This window comes from Nicotiana attenuata, chromosome 4 (assembly GCF_001879085.1).
Source record: "Nicotiana attenuata strain UT chromosome 4, NIATTr2, whole genome shotgun sequence".
Taxonomy (NCBI): Eukaryota; Viridiplantae; Streptophyta; class Magnoliopsida; order Solanales; family Solanaceae; genus Nicotiana; species Nicotiana attenuata.
This window is the reverse complement of record NC_031992.1, coordinates 3051065-3063800: the sequence shown is the minus strand read 5'-3', so window position 1 is coordinate 3063800 and position 12736 is coordinate 3051065.

Here is a 12736-nt window from a genome sequence, read left to right as displayed (position 1 = left end):
GCGTCACCTCAAAATAACACAACGATGTGTAATCCGGGGTTTCAAACCCTCAGGATAGTATTTACAATCATTACTTACCTCGATCCGGTCCAAACTCTAGCCCGCGATGCCTCGCCCGCACGAATCGACCTCCGGATGCTCCAAATCTAGCCACAATCAGTATATAATCATTAAAATGTGCTAAGGGAGCGAAGCCCACTCGAAAATATCCAATTTAACATCAAATTCCCGAAATTGGTCACACCCGGACCTCGTGCCCACGTCTCGGAATCCGACAAAAGTTACATAAATAGAAACCTCGTCCTCACACGAGTCTATACATACCAAGAACATCAACATCGGACCTCAATTGCCCTTCAAATTCCCAATCAAAAGTCTAAATTTCCAAGCCCTAGTTCTTCATCTTTTGGCTTAATTTTCATGATTTACTAGGTGGAATTCACATAATAATCGAGTTTTAAGTCCAAGAATCTTACCTCGAAGTGATTCCCCTTGAATCCTCCCTTCCAAATCGTCCAAGAGCTCCCAAGCCGAAGTCAAAAATGGTGAAATAACCCAAAATCGCAAAATGAAATAACATATATGGTCTGCCCAGGCCTTTCCGCATCTGCGGTGCCTCTATCCGCTTCTGCGGTACCGCTTATGCGGTCTACATTCCGCTTCTGCGGAAGTCACTTAAATTCCAGCCCTTCGCATCTGCGGTTGTCCTTCCGCATCTGCGGCTCCGCAGATGCGACCCCACACCGCATTTGCGGCTACAGACGATTCTTCCAAAACCGCTTCTGCGGTTCTTCTTACGCATATGAGACACCGCACCTGCGGTCCCAAAACCGCAGGTGCAAAAACACCAGAAGCAGCAAATCTGAAGCTGCAATAACCTTCCAACCTCTCCGTTAACCACCCGAAATCACCCCGAGGCCCCCGGGACCTCAACCAAAAGCACCAACACATCCTAAAACCTTATTCAAACTTGTTCCAATCATCAAAACACCTCAAACAACATCAAATCACCCAAAACACCTCGGATTCAAGCCTAAGTTTCTAAAAATCTTCCGAAATACGCTTTTGATAAAAAATCCAACCAAACCACGTCCGAATAACCTGAAATTTTGCACACACATCCCAAATGCCACAACAGAACTACTGCAACTTCCGGAATTCCATTCCGACCTCTATATCAAAATCTCGCCTACCCACCGGATATCGCCAAAATCTCAATTTCGCCAATTCAAGCCTAAACCTTCCACGGACTTCCAAAATGCTTTCCGATCACGCTCCTAAGTCCCAAATCACCTAACGGAGCTAACCAAATCATTAAAATTCCGATCCGAGATCATATACAAGCAAGTCAAAACTTGGTCAAACCTTTCAAATTTCAAGCTTCAAACTGAGAACTGTTCTTCCAAATTTCATTCCGATTACCCTGAAAACCAAAACCAACGATTTACATGAGTCATAATACATCATACGGCCGGGAACTGACGAACAAAAATGCAAAAGCTTTAAACGACCGCTCGGGTCGTTACAGACTTCCAGTTGAAGAGTTATGAACTTTGAGAGTTCTTGATGAAAATGTTGAGTTTTGAGGTTTAATTCATGATTTTACATGTTATTTTGATGATGTGATCGCACGAGTAGGTCCATATGATGTCTGTGAGTTAGTATGCACATTTGGTTTGGAGTCCCGAGGGCTCGGGTGAGTTTTGGGTAGGTTCCGGGGTGTCTTAGGCTTAAAACATGGCTATTGGAGTTTCAGAGAAGTGCAAATCTCTGAACCTGCTAGTGCGGTCCGCACTGGTTTTTGTGTTGTCCGCACTGGTGGCTGTGCGGCCGCACTTGATTTTGTCCGGTCCGCACAGGTTCACTGGTCCGACTTCGGAAGCCTATATCTTTTGATCTACAAGGAAATTTGAGATGATTCGAAAATGAAAGTTGTAGCCCTTCGTGTCTAGTTTCCAGAAAGGTAAAGAAATCACAATTTGGACATCTGTAAAGAAAGTTATGGCCAAAATACTAAAATATGTCACTGTAGTACACAGGAAGGGCTGTGCGGCCGCAGTTGATTTTGTGCGGTCCGCACAGGGCATCTGAGAGTAGTATATTTAGACGGGATCTTTAGTTATTTTTCATTTTTCAAAACCTCAAACACATAAGAGGCGATTTTTCAAACAACCTTTCTTCTCCAAAACGTTGGTAAGTGATTTCTAACTCATTTTTTCACTCCTTAACATCTTTTAACATGATTTCAACTCAAAATCAATGATTTTCATGGGGGAAATTGGGTGTTTTCGGTAGAACCTAGGTTTTTCAAAAATTGGGGATTTGGACCTCGATTTGAGGTCCGATTTCAAAATAAATTATATATTTGAGTTCGTGGGGGAATGGGTAATCGGGTTTTGGTTCGAACCTCGGGTTTTGACCATGTGAGCCCGGGGGCGACTTTTGACTTTTTGGGTAAAACTTTGGAAAACTCATTTTCATGCATTGGGGTTGATTCATTTAGCGTTTATTGATGTAATTAAGTAACTTGTGACTAGATACGAGCGAATTGGCGGTGGAATCAAAGGGGTAAAGCTATAATTGAAACGTGAATTGTGTTCGTGGCATTGAGGTAAGTGTTTGGTCTAACCTTAGCTTGAGGGATTTGGAGTTGTGTCTATTTGCTACGTGTTAATTGTGGAGTACGACGTATAGGCATGGTGACGAGTATCTATACGTTAGTGTCAAGCATGCCCGTGAGTCTTATATTGTAATTGTTATGACTCTGTTGTGGTTTATTGTGCCTCACATGTTATTATCATCATTGTTCCCTTGCCGGGATGTTTGTTTTGATATTATTGTTCCCTGACGGGATATTGTTGAAATATCAGAGTTCCCTTGCCGGGATATTATTGAAATATCATTGTTCCCTTGCCGAGATGTTGTTGAAATATTAATGTTCCCTTGCCGGGAAGTTCTTATATTGCTCTTGCTCCCTTGCCGGGATTCTTTGTGATTATTGTTGGTTTGTAAATGGGAGCGGGTGGTACGCCTACCACAAGATAATTGAAATGGGAGCGGGTGGTACGCCTACCACAAGATATAATGAAATGGGAGCGGGTGGTACGCCTACCACAAGATAATTGAAATGGGAGTGGGTGGTACACCTACCACAAGATATAATAAAATGGGAAGGGGTGGCACGCCTACCACAAGATAATTGAAATGGGAGCATGTGATACGCCTACCACAAGATAATTGAAATGGGAGCGGGTGGTATGCCTACCACAAGATATAATGAATTAGAGCGGGTGGTACGCCTACCACAAGATAAATGAAATGGGAGCGGGTGGCACGCCTGCCACGAGATAAATGAAATGGGAGCGGGTGGCACGCCTGCCACGAGATACATGAAATGGGAGCGGGTGTCACGCCTGCCACGAGATACAGGAAATAGGATCGGGTTGCACGCCTGCAACAAGATGTGAAAAGAAAGTGAAATCTGCCTTTGTTTGCCTTATCCTTGTTAGTAGTTGGATTTGTGGTTCCTTTATAATTCTCTTGATATTTTGTTGTTACCTGTTATTCCCCGAAGCATGCTCCCCCCCCCCCCATCTTTACTTGCTTATTCTTGTTTACTTTCCGTTGTATGTTATATAACTGCACAGGTTTACTTGGTAGTCTGGTCCTAGCCTCGTCACTACCTCGCCGAGGTTAGGCTAGGCACTTACCATCACATGGGGTCGGTTGTGCTGATGCTACACTCTGCACTCTTTTGTGCAGATCCCAGTGCTGTTGACTTCGGACCGTAGTTTGGAGGCTCCCTCCAGTCCACGCGGAGATCCAAGGTAGACCTGCAGGCGTCCGCAGGCCCTGGCGTCTCCTCTATCCTTATTTCCTGTTTCATTTTCCTTATATTCAGAAACACTGTATTGATATTTTCTTCAAACTTTGTATGTAGTAAATCTTAGACCGTCTATGACACTGTGACACCAGGTTTTGGGTGGTTAAGGCTTAAATATTTGTAATAGATATAGTTTTCATATATTTCATCGTTGTCTTCCGCTTAAATTTGAATTTTCGCTGTTATTGCGTTATCGCCTTATAACTGTTAAAAAGAAATAATTGGATAATGAGGTAAGTAGTTAAAGGTTTGGCTTGCCTAGCTCACATTAGTAGGCGCCATCACGACTCACGAGGGTGGGAAATCCGGGTCGTGACAGCTGCCTCGGGTCGCAAATGCGACGTATTCATCGCAAATGCGAAGGGTCCCTCGCAAATGCGAAAAGGAACGGAATTGCACTGGGTCACAAATGCGACAAAGTCTTTGCATTAGCGAAGTTAGCAGGTTCTAAAGGGTTCGCAATTGCGACATCTGCGGCCTGCAAATTCATGACTTAGCCGAAATTCTTTAATTTTTCAAACTCTTTCAAAACATAAACTCTCTTGGGCGATTTTCCAAAGAAAAGTTCTTCTCCAAATCGATTGTAAGTCGTTTCTAACTCGTTTTATTCAATCTTTAACATCTTTTCACATGATTTCAACTCAAAATCAAGGGTTTTCATGGGGGAAATTGGGTGTTTTGTGTAGAACATAGGTTTTTTTTCAAATTTTAGGGATTTGGACCTCGATTTGAGGACCGATTTCAAAACAAATTATATATTTGAGTTCGTTGGTGAATGGGTAATCGGGTTTTGGTTCGAACCTCGGGTTTTGACCATGTGGGCCTGGGGTCAATTTTTGACTTTTTGGGAAAAAACTCTAGAAAATCTATTTTCATGCATTAGAATTGATTCATTTATCATTTATTGATATAGTTAAGTAACTTGTGGCTAGATACGAGCGAATTGGTGGTGGAATTAAGAGGTAAAGCGGTAGTTGAGGCTTGAATTGTGTTCGTGGCATCGAGGTAAGTGTTTGGTCTAACCTTAGCTTGAGGGATTATGAGTTGTGTCGTATTTGCTATGTGTTAATTGTGGAGTACGACGTATAGGCATGGTGACGAGTACCTATACGTCGGTGTCAAGCATGCCCGTGAGTCTAGTGTTGTAATTGTTGTGATTCTGTTGTGATTTATCCATGTCTAATATGATGATAATCATTGTTGGTTCCCTTGCCGGGATGTTATTGTTTATGATATTGTCTCCCTTGCCGGGATGTTGTTGTTATAGTCTTGTTCCCTTGCCGGGATGTTGTTGACATATTATTGTTCCCTTGCCGGGATGTTGTCGTTATATTATTGTTCCCTTGCCGGGATATTGTTGTTGTATTATTGTTCCCTTGCCGGGATTCTTCTATGATTGGTGTTGATACATGAAATGGGAGCGGTTGCACGCCTGCAACGGTACTATATGAAATGGGAGCGGGTTGCACGCCTGCAACAGTAACATATAAAATGGGAGCGGGTTGCATGCCTGCAACGGTACTATATGAAATAGGAGCGGGTTGCACGCCTGCAACGGTACTATATGAAATGGGAGCGGGTTGAACGCCTGCAACGAGATATATTAAATGGGAGTGGGTTGCACGCCTGCAACGAGAAAGAAATGGAAGTGAATATTGTGTTTGTTTTCCTTATTGTTGTTGGCAACTAAATTATGGTTTCTTTACATTCCTCTTTAGTATTTTGTTGTTATCTGATACTCCCCGTAGCATGTCTCCCCCCCTCCCCCCATCTTTAACTGTGAATATATGTTTTTATTTTCCGCTGTATACGATTTAATCGCACAGGTTTATTTGGTAGTCTGGTCCTAGCCTCGTCACTTCTTCGCCGAGGTTAGGCTAGGCACTTACCAGCACATGGGGTCGGTTGTGCTGATACTACACTCTGCACTGTGTGCAGATACTGATATCGGAGCGTTTGGACCGCAGTGAGGGTGCTGTCTCCAGTCCATTTAGGCGACCCGAGGTAGTCCTGCAGGCGTTCGCAGGCCTTGGCGTCTCCTTCTATCTTTCTCTACTGTTTCTTTTATGTATTTCTGAAATAGTTTGTATTTATCTTTCGGACCTTTACTTGTAGTACTCTTACAGTCTGTGAAATTGTGACACCAAATTCTGGGTAGTATTGTACGTCAGATTATGTAGCAATGTTTGGTTAAACTATTAAGTTTTCGTCTTCTGCATTTCTAGTTATTTAACTTATTCTGCTGTTTAATTACTTATTACTTTGAATTGTTGAACATGCTTAATAAAAAAAGGGGAATGAATTTATAATACTCGGCTTGCCTAGCTTTCACGAGTAGGCGCCATCACGACTCCCGAGGATGGGAAATCCGGGCCGTGACAAGTTGGTATCAGAGCTCTAGGTTACTTAGGTTTCACAATTCACGGACAAGCTTAGTAGAGTCTGAGGGATCGGTACGGAGATGTCTGTATTTATCCCCCAGAGGCTACAGAGTTAGGAAAAACTTCACATCTATTCTTTCCCGTCGTGCGGTTTGGTTTCTCAATGCTAATCGAATTTCTACTCTGTTCTTTCGCAGATGCCGAGAACACGCGCTTCCTCATCCACTGATCAGCAGCCCGAGCCCCTAGCAGCAGCTCCCACGAGGGGCAGAGGGTGAGGCCGAGGCCGTGCTAGAGGCCGAGACAGGGGCAGAGCTCAGCCCAGAGCAGCAGCACCAGTAGCGGAGCCTCGGGTTGAGTTTGACGAGGAGGTTCCAGCCCAGGCAGTTCCAGCAGGACCAGCTCAGGTCCCAGAGGGGTTCATTGCTACCCCAGTACTCCAGGATGCTCTGGTCCGTCTAGTGGGCCTTATGGAGAGTGTCACCCGGGCAGGCTTGCTTCCTGTAGCACCAGCCGTCTCTCAGGCTGGAGGAGGAGCCCAGACTCCTGCTACCCGCACTCCGGAGCAGATGGCTCCCCAGTTTCAGACTCCAGCAGCTCAGCCAGTTGGAGCAGTTCAGCCGGGTGTGATAGCTCAGACCGGTGATGGAGCAGCTATGTCTGCTGATGCCTTGTGGAGATTGGACAGGTTCACCAAGCTCTTTACTACCACTTTCAGCGGTGCATCTTCTGAGGATCCCCAGGATTATTTAGATAGCTGTCATGAGGTTCTCAGGAACATGGGGATACTGGAGACCAATGGGGTCGACTTCGTTGCTTTTCGATTATCTGGATCTGCCAAGACTTGGTGGAGAGATTATTACTTGGCTAGGCTAGCTGGGTCACCAGCTCCGACTTGGGATCAGTTTTCTCAGCTATTCTTGGAGAAGTTTCTCCCTATCACTCAGAGAGAGATCTATCGGAGGTAGTTTGAGCGTCTCTAGCAGGGTTCTATGATTGTTACTCAGTACGAGACCGGATTTATTGACTTGGCCCATCATGCTCTTCTTATACTTCCCACTGAGAGAAAGAGTGAGGAGATTCATTGAGGGACTCATTCAGCCTATTCGACTTCACATGGCCAAGGAGACGGGGAGTGAGATTTCTCTTCAGGAGGCGGCCAATGTGGCCAGGAGAGTTGAGATGGTTCTTTCTCAGGGGGGGTGGTCAGGGGTCTGACAAGAGGCCTCATCATTCAGGCAAATTCAGTGGTGCCTCGTCTGGAGGTAGAGATTATTTTGGTAGAGGCCATCCTCCTAGGCCTTTTCAGTCAGCACTTCTGGTTTCTCACGGTGCTTCAGGTGGCTGTGGTTCTCATATGCTGTATTCTGATCAGAAGTCCTATAGTGCATCGCTAGCTCCTATCAGTGCACCTCCGCTTCAGAGTTTTCAGGGTCGTCAGCCCCAGCAGCCAAGGGCTTCTTTTACTTGTGGCGATACGAGGCATATTGCTAAATTTTTCCCTCGAGCTCCGAGCAGTTCTCAGCACCAGGGTTCCCGAGCCATGGTTCAGGCAACGAGTGTTCCACCGCCCGCTCAGCCAGCTAGAGGTGGAGGTAGGGGTGCTAGAGGTAGAGGTAGAGGTATTAGAGGTGGAGCTCATGCTGCTAGAGGTGGAGGCCAGCCGGCAGGAGGCCGTCCTAAAGATGTGATTCAGAGTGGTAGGGCCTAGCCCCAATGTTATGCTCTTCCAGCCAGTCCTGAGGTTGAGGCTTCCGATGCAGTCATCACAAGTATTGTTCTGGTTTGTAGTAGGGATGCTTCAGTGCTATTTGATCCAGGGTCTACATACTCCTATGTGTCATCTTATTTTGCACCGTATTTGATCATGCCTAGTGATTCTTTGAGTGCTCCTGTTTATGTGTCTACACCGTTAGGTGATTCTATTATGGTAGATCGTGTTCATCGTTCTTGTGTAGTTGTGATTGGGGGGTCTTGAGACCCGAGTAGATTTGTTACTGTTGGACATGGTTGATTTTGATGTCATATTGGGGATGGACTGGTTATCACCTTACCACACTATATTGGACTGTCATGCCAAGACTGTGACCTTAGCCTTGCTGGGGTTGCCTCTTTTAGAGTGGAGAGGGACTCCTGGTCATTCTACCCGTCGTGTTATCTCATATATGAAGGCTCGGCGTATGGTCGAGAAGGGGTGTTTGGCCTATTTGGCATATGTTCGTGATTCTAGCGCTGAGGTTCCTTCTATGGATTCTGTGCCTGTTGTTCGTGAGTTTCCTGAGGTTTTCCCTTCAGACCTGTCGGGTATGCCACCCGACAGGGATATTGACTTCTGCATTGATTTGGCTCCGGGCACTCAGCCCATTTCTATTCCACCGTATCGTATGGCCCCGCCTGAGTTGAAAGAATTGAAGGAGCAGTTGCAAGACTTGCTTGATAAGGGCTTTATTAGGCCTAGTATCTCGCCTTGGGGTGCGCCAGTGTTGTTTGTCAAGAAGAAGGACGGATCGATGAGAATGTATATAGATTACCGGCAATTGAACAAGGTCATAATCAAGAATAAGTACCCATTGTCGCGGATTGATGATTTGTTTGACCAGCTTCAGGGTGCCCAAGTGTTTTCTAAGATCGACTTGAGATCTGGCTACCATCAGTTGAGGATTAGGGCATCCGATGTCCCTAAGACAGCATTCCGCGCTCGGTACGGGCATTATGAGTTCTTGGTGAAGTCATTCGGATTGACAAATGCCCCAGCAGCTTTCATGGATTTGATGAACCGAGTGTTCAGACCTTACCTGGATTCGTTCGTGATAGTCTTTATTGATGATATTTTGATTTATTCCCGTAGCCGGGAGGAGCACGAGCAGCATTTGAGAGTGGTTCTTCAGACTCTGAGAGATAGTCAATTGTATGCTAAGTTTTTGAAGTGTGAGTTCTGGTTGAGTTCAGTTGCATTCTTGGGTCACGTTGTTTCGGCAGAGGGTATTCAGGTGGATCCGAAGAAGATAGAGGCAGTCAAGAATTGGCCTCGACCCACATCAGCTACAGAGACCCAGAGTTTCTTGGGTTTGGCAGGCTATTATCGTCGGTTTGTGGAGGGGTTTTCATCTATTGCAGCCCCGATGACCAGGTTGACCCAGAAGGGTGCCCAGTTCAAGTGGTCGGACGAGTGTGAGGCGACCTTTCAGAAGCTCAAGACAGCTTTGACTACGGCGCTGGTGTTGGTTTTGCCCACAGGTTCAGGGCCATATACAGTTTATTGTGACGCATCTCGTATTGGACTTGCTGCGGTGTTGATGCAGGATGGCAAGGTCATTGCTTATGCTTCGCGTCAGTTGAAGATTCATGAGAAGAACTATCCAGTCCATGATTTGGAGTTAGTAGTCATTGTTCACGTGCTGAAGATTTGGAGGCACTATTTATATGTCGTGTCATGTAGGTGTTCACGGATCACAAGAGTTTGCAGTATTTGTTCAAGTAAAAAGAGCTAAACTTGAGGCAGAGAAGGTGGTTGGAGCTATTGAAAGACTATGATGTCACCATCCTATATCATCCGGGAAAGGCCAATGTGGTGGCCGATGCTTTGAGTAGAAAGTCAGCCAGTATGGGTAGTCTTGCATATATTCCGGTCGGTGAGAGGCCGCTTGCTTTGGATGTTCAGGCTTTGGCCAATCAGTTCATGAGGTTGGATGTCTCTGAGCCCAGCCGCGTGTTAGCTTGCACAGTCGCTCGTTCTTCATTATTGGAGCGTATTCGAAATCGGTAATATGATGATCCCCATTTGTGTGTTCTTAGGGACACAGTGCGGCACAAAGGTGCCAAGCAGGTTACAGTGGGAGATGATGGAGTTTTGAGGATGCAGGGTCGTATTTGTGTGCCTAATGTGGATGGACTTCGAGAGTTGATTCTAGAGGAGGCCCATAGTTCCAGGTACTCTATTCATCCGGGCGCCGCTAAGATGTATCAGGATCTGCGGCAACATTATTGGTTGAGGAGGATGAAGAAGGATATTGTTGCGTATGTAGCTCGGTGTTTGAATTGTCAGCAGGTAAAGTACGAGCATCAAAGACCTGGTGGTTTGTTCCAGAAGATTGAGATTCCTGAGTGGAAGTGGGAGCGTATCACTATGGACTTTGTTGTTGGACTCCCGCGGACTCAGAGGAAGTTCGATGCAGTGTGGGTTATTGTTGATAGGCTGACTAAGTCAGCGCATTTCATTCCTGTGGCGATTTCTTATTCTTCCGAGGGGTTAGCTGAGATCTATATCCGGGAGATTGTTCGTCTTCATGGTATGCCCGTGTCCATCATTTCTGATCGAGAAACGCAGTTTACCTCGCATTTCTAGAGGGCAGTTCAGCGTGAGTTGGGCACACGGGCCGAGTTGAGCACAGCATTTCATCCTCAGACGGACGGGCAGTCAGAGTGTACTATTCAGATTTTGGAGGATATGCTCCGAGCTTGTGTTATTGGCTTTGGAGGCTCGTGGGATCAGTTTTTGCCTTTTGCGGAGTTTTCTTACAACATCAGTTACCAGTCGAGCATTCAGGTGGCTCCTTATGAGGCTTTATATGGTAGGCGGTGTCGGTCGCCGGTTGAGTGGTTTGAGCCGGGAGAGGCTCGGTTGTTGGGTACGGATCTAGTACAGGATGCCTTGGACAAGGTCAGGATCATTCAGGATAGGCTTCGTACAGCTCAGTCCATGCAAAAGAGTTATGCCGACCGTAAGGTTCGTGATATGGCATTCATGGTCGGCGAGCAGTGTTGCTTCGGGTGTCGCCTATGAAGGGCGTGATGAGATTTGGTAAGAGGGGCAAACTTAGCCCTAGGTTCATTGGCCCGTTTGAGATTCTTGACCGAGTGGGGGAGGTGGCTTACAGACTTGCATTGCCGCCGAGTTTATCAGTCGTGCATCCAGTGTTTCACGTGTCCATTCTTCGGAAGTATCACGGCGATCCATCCCACGTGTTATATTTCAGCACTGTCCAGTTGGACAAGGACTTGTCCTATGAGGAGGAGCCGGTAGCTATTCTAGACCGGCAGGTTCGTATGTTGAGATCGAAGAGTTTCCCTTCTGTTCGTGTTCAGTGGAGAGGTCAGCCTGCCGAGGCATAGACCTAGGAGTCCGAGTCCGATATGCAGAGTCGATACCCCTATTTTTTCTCCGACTCAGGTACTTCCTTCTTATGTCCGTTCGAGGACGAACGGTTGTTTTGGAGCTGGAGGATGTGATGACCCAAAAGGTCATCACTCGTTTTGAAAATAAATTCTGTGTTTCGAGGCCTAATAAACCTCTTTTGGTCTCACCTCGATTTGTGTGCGCAGTCCGGGCGTGTATCTGGAAAGCCATTATGTGGAAATCTGTAAAAAATGATAAAATTTGCCTTTAAAATAAATTTAAGTTGACTTCGGTCAACATTTTGGGTAAACGGACCCAGACCCGTGATTTGGCGGTCCCGGAGGGTCCATAGAAAAATATGGGACCTGGGCGTATGCCCGGAATCGAATTCCGAGGTCCCAAGCCCGAGAAATGAATTTCTAAAGAAAATTGTTTTCTGGAATATATATGAGTTTTTGGAAATGAAATGTTTTTGAAATTTGATGGTATCGGGCTCGTATTTTGGTTCCAGAGCCCGATACATGTCTTATATGTGATTTAAGTTGAGCCTGTAAAGTTTGGTAAGAAACGGAGATCATATGACGTGATTCGGAACCTTAGTTGTAAAATTTGAAACTTTGAAAGTTCTTGAAATTTTCTTCGATTTTGATGCTAAATTCATAGTTGTTGATGTTATTTTGATGATTTGATTGCACGAGCAAGTCCGTATGATATTTTTAGGTTAGTGTGCATGTTTGGTTTGGAGCCCCGAAAGCTCGGGTGAGTTTTGGATAGGCCACGGAGTGAAATTTGGACTTAGGAATTGCTGGTATGTTGCAGATCTGCAGGCTTCGCAAATGCGAAGCCTAGCTTGCAAATGCGAGCCCGCAAATGCGAAGCTTTATCGCAAATACGAAGATGACCTGGGCTGCCTCGGGTCGCAAATGCAACGTATTCATCGCAAATGCGAAGGGCCCCCCGCAAATGCGAAAAGGACCGGAATTGCACTGGGTCACAAATGCGACAAAGTCTTTGCATTTGCGAAGTTTGCAGGTTCTAAAGGGTTCGCAATTGCGAACCCTGGTCGCAATTGCGACATCTGCGACCTGCAAATTCATGACTTAGCCGAAATTATTTCTTTTTTTAAACTCTTTCAAAACATAAACTCTCTTGGGCGATTTTTCAAAGAAAAGTTCTTCTCCAAATCGAATGTAAGTCGTTTCTAACTCGTTTTCTTCAATCTTTAACATCTTTTCACATGATTTCAACTCAAAATCAAGGGTTTTCATGGGGGAAATTGGGTGTTTTGGGTAGAACCTAGGTTTTTTTTAAATTTTGGGGATTTGGACCTCGATTTGAGGTCCGATTTCAAAATAA